Below are 11260 nucleotides of genomic sequence, written 5' to 3' on the forward strand. Positions count from 1 at the left end.
GATCGATCTATATTCTTTGAGGTTTAAAAGAATAAGAGGTGATCTTATTGAAACATAAACAATTCTCAGAGAGCCTGACAGGGTAGGTGCTGAGACTGGTCTAGAACGAGGGGTCACAGAATCAGGATAAAGGGTCGTCCATTTAAGACTGAGATGAGGAGAAATTCCTTCCCTCAGAGAGAGTTGTGAATCTTTGGGATTCTCTCTCGCGGTGAGATGTCAGTGAGTATATTCCACACAGAGATCGATATATTCCTGAGTGCAAAGAGAATGAAGGGATAGGAGGGGAAAGTGGAGTCGGTGTTGATGATCAGACAGGATCTTACTGAATGGTCACATGTCCTACTCCGGAACCTATTCTGATATTCTCATTCCTGATACCACCACCTGGAGGTTCCCTTCCAGTCACTCACCATCCCGACTGGGAAACATATCGGCCGTTCCTTCACTGTCACTGGGTCAAAATCCTGGAACTCCCTCCCTAACAGCACAGTGGGTGTACCTACACCACCTTCTCAAGGGCAATTAGGGATGGGCAACGAGGGCTCAGCCAGCGACATCCACATCCCAGACAGGAGAGAAAACATTCTTTCTGCTCATTCACTGAATCAGTAATCATCACACCAGGTGTCTGTCCCGTCTTCAAATAAAATATTTATTCAAGGGAGGAAACAAAATAAAGATTCACAATTAATTGTTCGAGAGCTGGGCACAGTTACCACAATTCAGGAGATTTTGCTTCATTCTATACCAGCCCAGTGTTTATGGGTCCCATTATATTCAGAGAGGGACAGTGGGATGGGTGGAGAATCTGAGTTAAATTTACAGAATAAACAATACAGAAACACACTCACCCCCTGACAGCACACAGCAGAGAATCAGGACAACATGAGCTGTTCAGACAGTGAATCAGGCTTCTCACTAAAACTCCGGCCTCCCAAAACGTGTCCCACTGTGTTACCCAGTGAGCAGTGTGAGTGAATCAAGGTTATCACCAGACTTATCATTACAAGGATTAAAGGTGGGGTAGAGTTTCTCGGTGAATGTGTCAGTGAAGGTGTACAGGTGAGACATGTCCTCAGCATCGTAAAATGACACCTGTCCTCCCTCATAATCCAGGTAAATTCCCAACTTCCGGGGTTTCACTTTCAGCTGGGAGATGACATCCGGGATTTTCAATGATTTGCAGTCAGGATACTGGGCGATGACCCAGAATCCATTCTCAGTTGAAGGAATGATCTCTCCTTTCCTGTTGACAGACTCTCTGCAGACACCCACAACCCAGCCAGGCTTGTGTCCAAGACCCACCTCCCAGTAGTGTCTCCCTGATGTGAAACTCTGGGAGCTCAAAACATACAAGTGATTATTAAATCTTCCCGGATGATCAGGGAGATCTTGCTCCTCATTTCCGAACCTCACACTAGTCAGATCCTGGGAAATGATGAGATAGTTGTTAGCCGTCTCTGGGTCCAGGGTGAGAGATGCTGGAACTGGAAGAGAACATGATTGGGAAGCTGTTACTGTGAGAAAAACAGGAGTGAATGACGAGACGTGTCCAGACGGTGATGGGACATCACCACTTTCCTCCGCCCAGGAACTGTGGAAGCTCAGGGACAGAGGACGGGATTCTCTCAGCCCGGGGCCGGGCCGGAGAATCCCCGGGAGCGGTGCGAATCGCGCCACGCCCCCCTGACGCCGGCACGCGATTCTCTGCAGAGCGGCGCTGGCGTGGTTGGCTCGGCATCGGTCGCGAGCCGCTGTATGCGGCAGGCCCGCCGATTCTCGGGCCGGGAGGGGCCGAGCGGCCGTCGTGGGAACGCCGAGTCCCACCGGCGCCGCCCACACCGGCTCTCAGCCGGCCGGAACGCAGCGTTGAAGGGCGATGGCCTGCGGGGGAGGGGGCCCAGAGTGTGTGAAGACATTTCTCCCCATTCCTTCAGCTCCATTCACTCAGCACAGATCAGCATCAATTCACTGAGAATAAACATCTCTCTCCAGGACCTCGGTTAAGACAAGTTGACCCTCATCTGCTTCTGACCCAGGACAGAGGCAGGAGGGAAAAAGGGAGGGAGGAACTTAAAATCAATCATGGTCACCAAAGAGAAAGTATCTGGAAAACTATTGGGATGAAAGGCAACTTGTCCCCTGGACCTGATGTCCGGCAACCCAGGATTTTAAAGCAGTGGTTTTGGAGAAAGTGGATGCATTGGTTGTAATCTTTCCAAATTCCCCCCATTCTGGACAAGTCCCAGCGGTTTGGAAATGTTTCAAAAAAGGAGGGAGACAAAGCAGGAAGATTTGGGCCAAATCTGTTATTTGGAAACTCTCGATGCCATTGTGAAGGAGGGAGTCACAAGACATTTAGAAAATCTTCATACAATCAGGCGGAGTCCACACGGTTTTGTTAAATGAAGATTGTTTTTGAGACATTTATCAGAGCTTTCTGAGTATGGGACCAGCAGGGTAGATAAAGGTGAACCAGTAGATGTTGTGTATTTGGATTTCCAAACGACATGTCCTCATGTAAAATATTACTGCACAATATAAGAGTTCATGGTGTTGGATAGAGGATTGGCAAACTACCTGGCATAGCCAATATAAATGGTTCATTTTCAGGTTGGCAAACTGTGACTAGTGGAGTGACACACGGATCAGTGATGGGGACACAATTGTTTCTGATCTATATTAGTGATTGGATGAAGAGACCAAATCTGGAGCCAAATTTACTGATGACAGAAAGTTTGGTTGGGAAGTTGTGAGGAGGATACAAAGCATCTGCGGAGGGATATAGACCGGTTAAGTGAGTGGACAAAGATTTAGCAGATGGAGTATAATGTAGGAAAATGTGAGGTGGTCCACCTTGGCAGAAAGAATAGAAAATCAGCAAATGATTTGAAATGAAGATGAAATGAAAATGAAATGAAAATCGCTTATTGTCACAAGTAGGCTTCAAATGAAGTTTCTGTGAAAAGCCCCTAGTCGCCACATTCCTGCGCCTGTTCGGGGAGGCTGTTACGGGAACCGAACCGTGCTGCTGGCCTGCCTCGGTCTGCTTTCAAAGCCAGCGATTTAGCCCTGTGCTAAACAGTCCCTTCAACAGAAAGAGACGGCAGAATGCTGCAGTACAGCGGGATCTGGGGGACCTTGTACATCAATCACTAAATGTTAGTGTCCAGGTACAGCAAGGAATGAGGAAGGCGAATGGAATGTTGGCCTTTATTGGAAAAGGGATGGAGTGTAGAGTAGGGAAGACGTGCTGCAACTGTACAGGGGATTGGTGAGACTGCAGCTTGAGTACTGTGTTCAGATCTGATCTCCTTACATCAGGAGGGAGAGACTCTCATTGGACACAGTTCAGAGAAGATTCACTGGGCTGATTCCTGGGATGAAGGGATTGCCTTATGTGGAAAGGTTGAACAGGTTGGTCTGTACTCACTGGAGTTTAGAAGAATAAAAGGTTATCTTATTGAAACATAACATTCTGAGGGATTCCTTCGTCAGGGTAGATGCTGGGAGGATGTTTGATCTCTGGGGTAAGCGAGGTGTAGGCGACACAGCATCAAATGAAGGGGCCTCTATTTAAGACAGAGATGTTGCTATTTACAGCACAGAAGGATGCCATTCGGCCCATCATGTCCGTACCAGCTCCCAAAAGAGCGGCCCAGCTAGTCCCATTCTCCAGCCCTGTCTCCGTGGTCCCCTAAATTCGGCACATTCAAATATATATCCAGCTCTCTTTTGAAACCTCCTGTGGAATCCGCCTCCACCACTCTCCCATGTACCACATTCCAATTCCCAACAACTCTCTGAGTAGATCATTATCATAGAATTTACAGAGCAGAAGGAGGCCATTCAGCCCATCGAGTCTGCACCGGTTCTTGGAAAGAGCACCCTACCCAAGGTCAACACCGCCACCCTATCCCCATAACCCAGTAGCCCCACGGGCAATTTTGGACACTAAGGGCAATTTATCATGGCCAATCCACCTAACCCGCACATCTTTGGACTGTGGGAGGAAACCGGAGCACCCGGAGGAAACCCACGCACACACGGGGAGGATGTGCAGACTCCGCACAGACAGTGACCCAAGCCGGAATCGAACCTGGGACCCTGGAGCTGTGAAGCAATTGTGCTATCCACAAGGCTGCCGTGCTGCCCCATGAGTAAAGACGTTTCTCCTCACCTCACTCCTAGCTCTCTTGCTGGCCATCTTGAAATTGTGACTCCTAGTCACTGACTTACCAACCAGTGGAAACAGAGTCTCCTTGTCAAAACTGTTGATAATTTTGAACACCTCAATAAGGTCACTTCTTAATCTTCTCTGCTCTGGAGAACAAGCCCAATTTTCCCCAATATTTCCTTGTATCTAAAATTCCTCACTGCTGGTATCATCCTAGTAAATCTCCTTTGCACTCTCTCAAGGGCTTTAACATCTTTCCTTAAATAATGTGCCCAGAACTGAACACAATACTCGACCAATGATTTGTAGTGGTGCAGCATCACATCTTTGCTTTTATACTCTGTGCCTCTATTTATAAACCCAAGGATCCATTTAGCCTTCTTAACAACTCTTTCAACTTGCCAGGCCCCCTTCAGAGAATTATGCACTTGAATCCTGAGGTCCCTCTGCTCCTGTACTCCCCTCAAAGTTGTACCATTGAGCCTATATTGTCTCCCCATGATTCTTCTACTAAAATGAATTACCTCACATTTCCCTGCATTGAAATTCATCTGCCAGGTATCGACCCATTGGCCAACTTGTCAATGTCCCTCTGAAGTCGCCCAGCGTCATCGTCACAATTCGGTATTCTCCCGAGCTTAGTGTCATCTACAAATTTAGAGATTTTACCCTCAACACGCAACTCTAAATCATTTATATCAATCGTAAAAAGCAAGTGTCCCAACACTGAGCCCTGGGGAACACCACTTGCAACTCGTCTCCAGTCTGAGAAATGGCCATCTATACCTACCCTCTGTCTCCTATCTTTTAACCAATTTCCAATCCATGCAGCCCAGGACCCTTCAATCCCAAACATTTTTAATCTGCTAACCAACCTGCCATGTGGCACTGTATCAAATGCTTTCTCAAAGTACAAATATACAACATCCACAGCACTACCCTCATCCACTACCTGTGTCACCTTGTCAAATAACTCAATTACATTTGGCAGACATGGCCTGCCCTTGACAAAGCCATGAGGACTGGCTAATATTAATTAATTTTTCTCGAAGTGCATATTTTTCTCATCTCATATTATCGCCTCTATCAGTTTTCCCACTGCTGATGTCAAACTGACAGGTCTGTACTTTCCTGGGTTAACCTTTGCCCCTTTCTGAAACAACGGCATCACATTTGCAATCCTCCAGGACTATTCCTGTGTTAGATGAGGAATTCCATCTCGGAGAGGGTTATTAGTCTTTGGAATTCTCTACCACAGAGACCAGCAGAGGCTGGGCCATTGATTCATGACCGAGTTCGATAGATTGTTGATCAACAAGGGGGTTAAGGGTCATCTGGGACAGGCAGGAAAGTGGAGTAAAGGCCACAATTCGATCAGACATGATCTTATCAAAAATCAGAGCAGGTTCACTGGGCTGGACCGCTCCTGTTCTTATTCCTTCTGATCTTATGATCATTTCATCAGTGTGTCAAACCTCATTAATCACGTGGATAACAGCAGGGAGACGGTAATATACAGAGAATGATACCTGGAGAAATCGCTGCTCTCATTTCCCTCCACACTTTGATGTATTTGACTGGTTCACCAGCGATATCCGCAGGTAACTGAGTGGAGACAGTTCCAGGCTTGTCAAACTCCATCTGACTCCTGTAAAAACAGGTCTGGAAATCAGTGTGTGTTAGAGAGACAGCAGTGATCATATCACAAAATTGTTTCTTTAAACCTGCTTACCTCATCAACAGGTCCTGAATATCCTGAGGGGAAAGAAACAGAATAGATGTGATCGAGTCAGATTAAAGAGTTCTTGTTGTTGTAAATCTCGATTAGAAATTATGAAGAGGGACAGAATTGAGACAAGGAATCAGATAGAAAATAACTTTTACTTTTTCCTTTCATTCCCTCTCTGAGCTCATCCTGGTCATCAGACCCACCTCCAGTCCCCTCCATCCTCTTCCCAAAAACTACTGATCTCCCAACCTCCCCTCCTGGTCCCCATGTTAGCGGGATTGTCTCTCCTTTAAATCTACATCTTCACCCCTCTCGCCTCCTCATTATTCTCCATCAGTCTGCAGCCTTTGACACGGTCGATCACACCATCCTCCTCCACTGCCTCTCCACTGTTGTCCAGCTGGGTGTTCTGCCCGCACCAGTTCCCACTCTTATCTCTCTAACCGTAGCCCCCATCACCCCTGTGGTTGGTGAACTACATTGGCTCCCGGTTCAACAACGTATTGATGTTGAAAATTCTCATCCTTGTTTTCAAATTCCTCCCTGGCCTCACTCCTCCCTGTCTCTGTAACCTCCTCCAGCTCCACAACCCTCCGAGACATCCTCTAATTTGTGTCTCTTGTCCACCCCCGATATTAATCCCAACACTATTGCTGGCTAAGGCTTCATTTGAATCCAGGGTTCGCAGGATCAGGAACAGCAAAACCCACAACTCAATAAAGATCCACCGACTCCACTTTAACAACGCATCTTAACCCCGTCCTCAGTAGAACTCCATCTGCAGCAGTGTAAACGTCTCCAGTTCCCAGCCCAGCTCTCTCTGAGTCCAATCATCAATCAGTGCCGTGGTTACACTGAGTATAGGAATCACATTGAGATTCTCTCACCTCATTTCCCATTAGACCCTTACTGACAGCAGAAAGAAACAATCACCCAACCAATCAGACTGAGGCCTTGCCCAATCCCAGAGGTTAAAGGTCAGAGTGCCCGCCCTCAGTCTCTGGAATGTTTCACTGGACAAGACAAAGAGATTTTGTACCTTGAGGAACTCTGGGGCCTCTTGTACCGCCAGCCTTGATTTTAGATCTCTTATTGCTCCTTCAAGAGAAGACAATTCATCCATGGTTTTGGTTAAATTGCTCTCCATTTCCTCGAACACTTTATTGCTTTTTCTCTCCAACTCTGCTTTCAGCAGCTCCTCCTTCTCAACCAGGAACTTGTGCATCTTTTCAAATTCACTGTTGATTTCATTTCTCAGTCTGTCAACTTCAGCCTGGAACAGATTGAATACAGAACGGAATAAACAACGTTTATAATCCCAGTGTCCCTGGTCTCTGTCCACTGGGATATAGGAAAACAATTTTCATCCAGTACACCTAACAAATAATAACAGCTCACTACCGGCTCAATAATTTGATGGAATATTGGGTCTGTGGGAGTGAGTCACAAACAAACATTATAAAGTGATTCCAACGGTTAATCCTAAATAAGAACCATCAAGGTGTGAATTACAGACTGGAATTTAATCGAGGGGTTCAGATGGTTTATATATAGAATAATGGATACCTGGGAGTGAGTTACAGACTGGAATTTAATCGAGGGTTTCAGATGGTTTATATATGGAATAATGCATACCTGGGAGTGTGTTACAGACTGGAATCTGTTCGAGGGGTTCAGATGGTTCATGTATAGAATAATGGATACCTGGGAGTAAGTTACAGATTGCAATCTAATTGAGGGGTTCAGATGGTTTATTTATAGAATAATGGATACCTGGGAGTGAGTTACAGACTGGAATCTAATCGAGGAGTTCAGATGGTTTATATATAGAATAATGGATACCTGGGAGTGAGCTACAGACAAGATTTATTTAATCAATTGATGTGATTGATTTGAGAGAGAAAATAAGACATTTTCACATTGTCATAATGATCTGCAGTTTACAGACGCTCCCTTATATTGCAGTTCGGGGAGCAGCTCGCAGTGTACGTTGGAGCAGCAGCATTTTATTCAGTAAAACTCTCTCTCTGACTGTGTGAGAAGCTCACTCACTCTCAATAACAAACACAGGGAAGTTTACACAAAGCCTAAAGGACACTCTCCTACCTTCATGTGTAAAATCCCATCCTCTCGTTCTCTTTTACTGTGGAGACTGAGGTCCATTTGCTTCTGCAGAGTTTCCAATGATGTTTCTAACTTGTTCTGAGACAGGAAGGACACAAAGGGGTTTGTCAAAGGAAACAATCATTGTCACATTCGGGAGGAGTTTGCTGTTTTAAATAGAGTGAGACTAGTGAGGTAGAGAAGGAGATATTCTCAGGATTGACACTCAATAAACAAAGTAGAAGCTGTGGGTTAATTCTGTTTGTTGCAATTATCCTCCTCCAGGTTAGTTCCCCTTTCTCTCCTGCCCTCTCTTCCCCTCCCCACATTCTACAAACACTCTCTCTCTCTATTACTTACACCCTGTCCCTCTTCCCAATCTACCTGTGTCAGTAGCAGTGATCCAGTACCTTGTATATCTGGGCTGCCTCCTTTATTGGGAGCACACTGTGCGTCTTATGAGCTTTGGACATCCCACACACCAGACAGATCGCTTTGTGTTCATCTTCACAGAAGAGTTTCAGCTTCTCCTCGTGTTCCTGACAGTAAAACTCCTCCTGTGGCAGTGTCACCTTCACCTTCAGCTCTCTGAACTTTTCCACGACGTTAATCAGGGTGAGAGCGGGCCTGACGTTCCTCTGGGTGAAGACCTGTCGACACTGGGGGCAGGAAACATCGCCCGGGACCTTTTGCCAACTCTGAGAGATGCAGGAGCTGCAGAAATGATGTCCACATTCCAGAAACACCGGCTGGGTGAATATCTCCAGACAGATGGGACAGGTTAGTTCCTGTGTGAGATCTGGAGATGCCATCCCAGTGCTCAGAGACTCTCTATCCTTCCCTGTTCCAGCTCTTTCATTTTCAATTCCTGTTCAGGGCTGCACTTCCTGGATTTCACTTCAACTGATCAGTGACACACTCAGTGTCAGGAACTTTAGAATTAAATCAAACTTACCCCTTTATTGTGTCTGGAGCCCCTCCCTCACCCCTGAGCCCCTCCTTATCCTCTCTCCAACCTGTCCCCATCTGACCCTCATTCTTACAAAAAACATCTTTTCGAAAATGTCCACCCCCATCTCCAACCTCCCCCTTGTTCCCCAAATTCCTGGAGAGTCTCTTTCTCGCTCCCAAATCCGGGCCCATCTTTCCCCCCTCAATCCTGCCTGAACCTCTCCGATCAGCTTCTGGACAGGAAGATGGAAAGTTGGTGCCGAGTTTGTGTAACTGGAGTGAAGAGGAACAACGCTGTGTTGGAGCTGCTTATTTCTCAGATGCTGCACATTCTCTGCCTGTGGGGAGAAGCGTCTCGAACAACAGATTCAGTCTCAGTATTGTTGTCCGATTTACGCTGCTGTCGAGTCCCTTTGGATGTTTTACTGCATTGAAGGCGCTATATAAATGTAATTTGTTGTTGCCTCTGACTGAATCAAAGTGTTTGTGCTGGAAACTGTCCTGAGGGGAGTCTGCAGTCCCAGTCAGAGACCCTGACACACACCCTCACACACACACAGACGCACGCACACAGACACAAAGACAGATGCAAACACACACACAGACCCAGAACCTGACACACACACAGACAGACAGACAGGCACACACATATACAAACACACTCAGAGACACACTCACACACACATTCACCCTACCTGGGCAGAGCTTCCATTTACTGGAGAGTGATGAAGGGACAGGCTCTGTCAGTCACTAGATCACATTTACACATCAGGAACTGGGACAGCGACTGCACAATAACATCTTTAAATTCCTGTTCACCTCCTGCTCCATCCGCTTGTTAATCTTCTGTTAGTTTGAACAAATCGTGAAGCTGATTCTGCTATTGCCTCACCCACAGTTAGTGATCATCTCACAAGACATGTCACTGAGACAGTGATGCTCATGAAAACGGTATTCGACTGGGGTGGCAGCACTCAATGGGAGACAGTGAATCAGCCTCTTGTTGAACATTCTGGACAATATCCCTTTCCATTGGCCCCCACTGGGAGTCACTGTGAGTACATCGAGCCTGGATTTAAAATATTGCTTCACCTGAAACAAGGGCCTCGTCTCCATCCCCAAACCCAGTCAGAGTGAGTCCAGCCCTGAACTGGTGGGCAAGGACACACTCCCTCTATTTGAACCGCGTCCCCTGCCCTGTTCTCAGTGAAGGGCAGTGACCTCCTCATTCTAATCACTCTCTGGGTAAAGATGTTTCTCCTGAATTCCCGATTGGATTTCCCAGTGACTCCCATATCTGAGGGGATTCTGATCTCCACACGGTGGGGATCGTCAGTGGCCACGTTTGAGGAATTGTCCGTCGCGCGGGCGGGAATGTGTAAAATGGAAACATTTGTACAGATTGTAACATTGTGTGCTGGGGAGGATGTTCCCCAGGTTGCTGATGTTTTTGTATTATTTAATTTATTTGGAATAAAATACATTAAAAAAACTTTTCCTACTTCATGGATACAAAAATCCTTCTGTCTCCCAATATTTATCAGTCTCTCATCTTTTAAAGATATCCTGAGATCCTCGTGTCAAAGTGGATAATTTTACAGAACATGTTGGGTATTGAGCCCCTCCAGCCTGTTCCACCATTCAGTCAGCTCATAGCTGATCTGTATCTGAACCATTTACTCACATTGGTTTTATAACCTTTGTGTGAAGAAGCGCTTCCTGAAATCCCCCCCTTGATCTCTCTCATCCTGACCCACACTTTCCCCAGGTTGGCTGGAAGGGCTTGACATGGAGCAGCGCCGCCATCTGCTGGCAGTACTGTGAATGTCCACTTGCACTGTCAGCTGCCTTTCAGTTGGAGGCCGGATTTGAGTGAGGCCATAAATATAATAATAATAATCTTTATTATTGTCGCAAGTCGGCTTACATTAACACTGCAATGAAGTTACTGTGAAAAGCCCCTTATCGCCACATTCCGGCGCCTGTTCGGGTACACAGAGGGAGAATTCAGAATATCCAAATTAACTAACAGCACATCTTTCGGGACCTGTGGGAGGCGGAGCACCCGGAGGAAACCCACACCGACACAGGGAGAATGTGTGGACTCCACACAGACGGTGCCCCAAGCAGGGAATCGCACCTGGGACCCTGGAGCTGTGTAGCAACAGTGCTAACCACTGTGCTACAGTGCTGCCCACTATTCTCTATATAAACCATCTGAACCCCTCGATTAGATTCCAGTCTGTAACTCACTCCCAGGTATCCATTATTCTCTATATAAACCATCTGAACCCCTC

At 46.5% G+C, this 11260-nt stretch overlaps 1 pseudogene; it reads right to left on the reverse strand.

Moving 5' to 3' along the window:
* Positions 1-702: 702 nt before the first annotated feature.
* Positions 703-5348, reverse strand: LOC140389118 (E3 ubiquitin-protein ligase TRIM39 pseudogene; annotated as a pseudogene).
* Positions 5349-11260: the final 5912 nt, after the last annotated feature.

The sequence above is a fragment of the Scyliorhinus torazame genome, chromosome 14 (assembly GCF_047496885.1).
Source record: "Scyliorhinus torazame isolate Kashiwa2021f chromosome 14, sScyTor2.1, whole genome shotgun sequence".
NCBI lineage: Eukaryota > Metazoa > Chordata > Chondrichthyes > Carcharhiniformes > Scyliorhinidae > Scyliorhinus > Scyliorhinus torazame.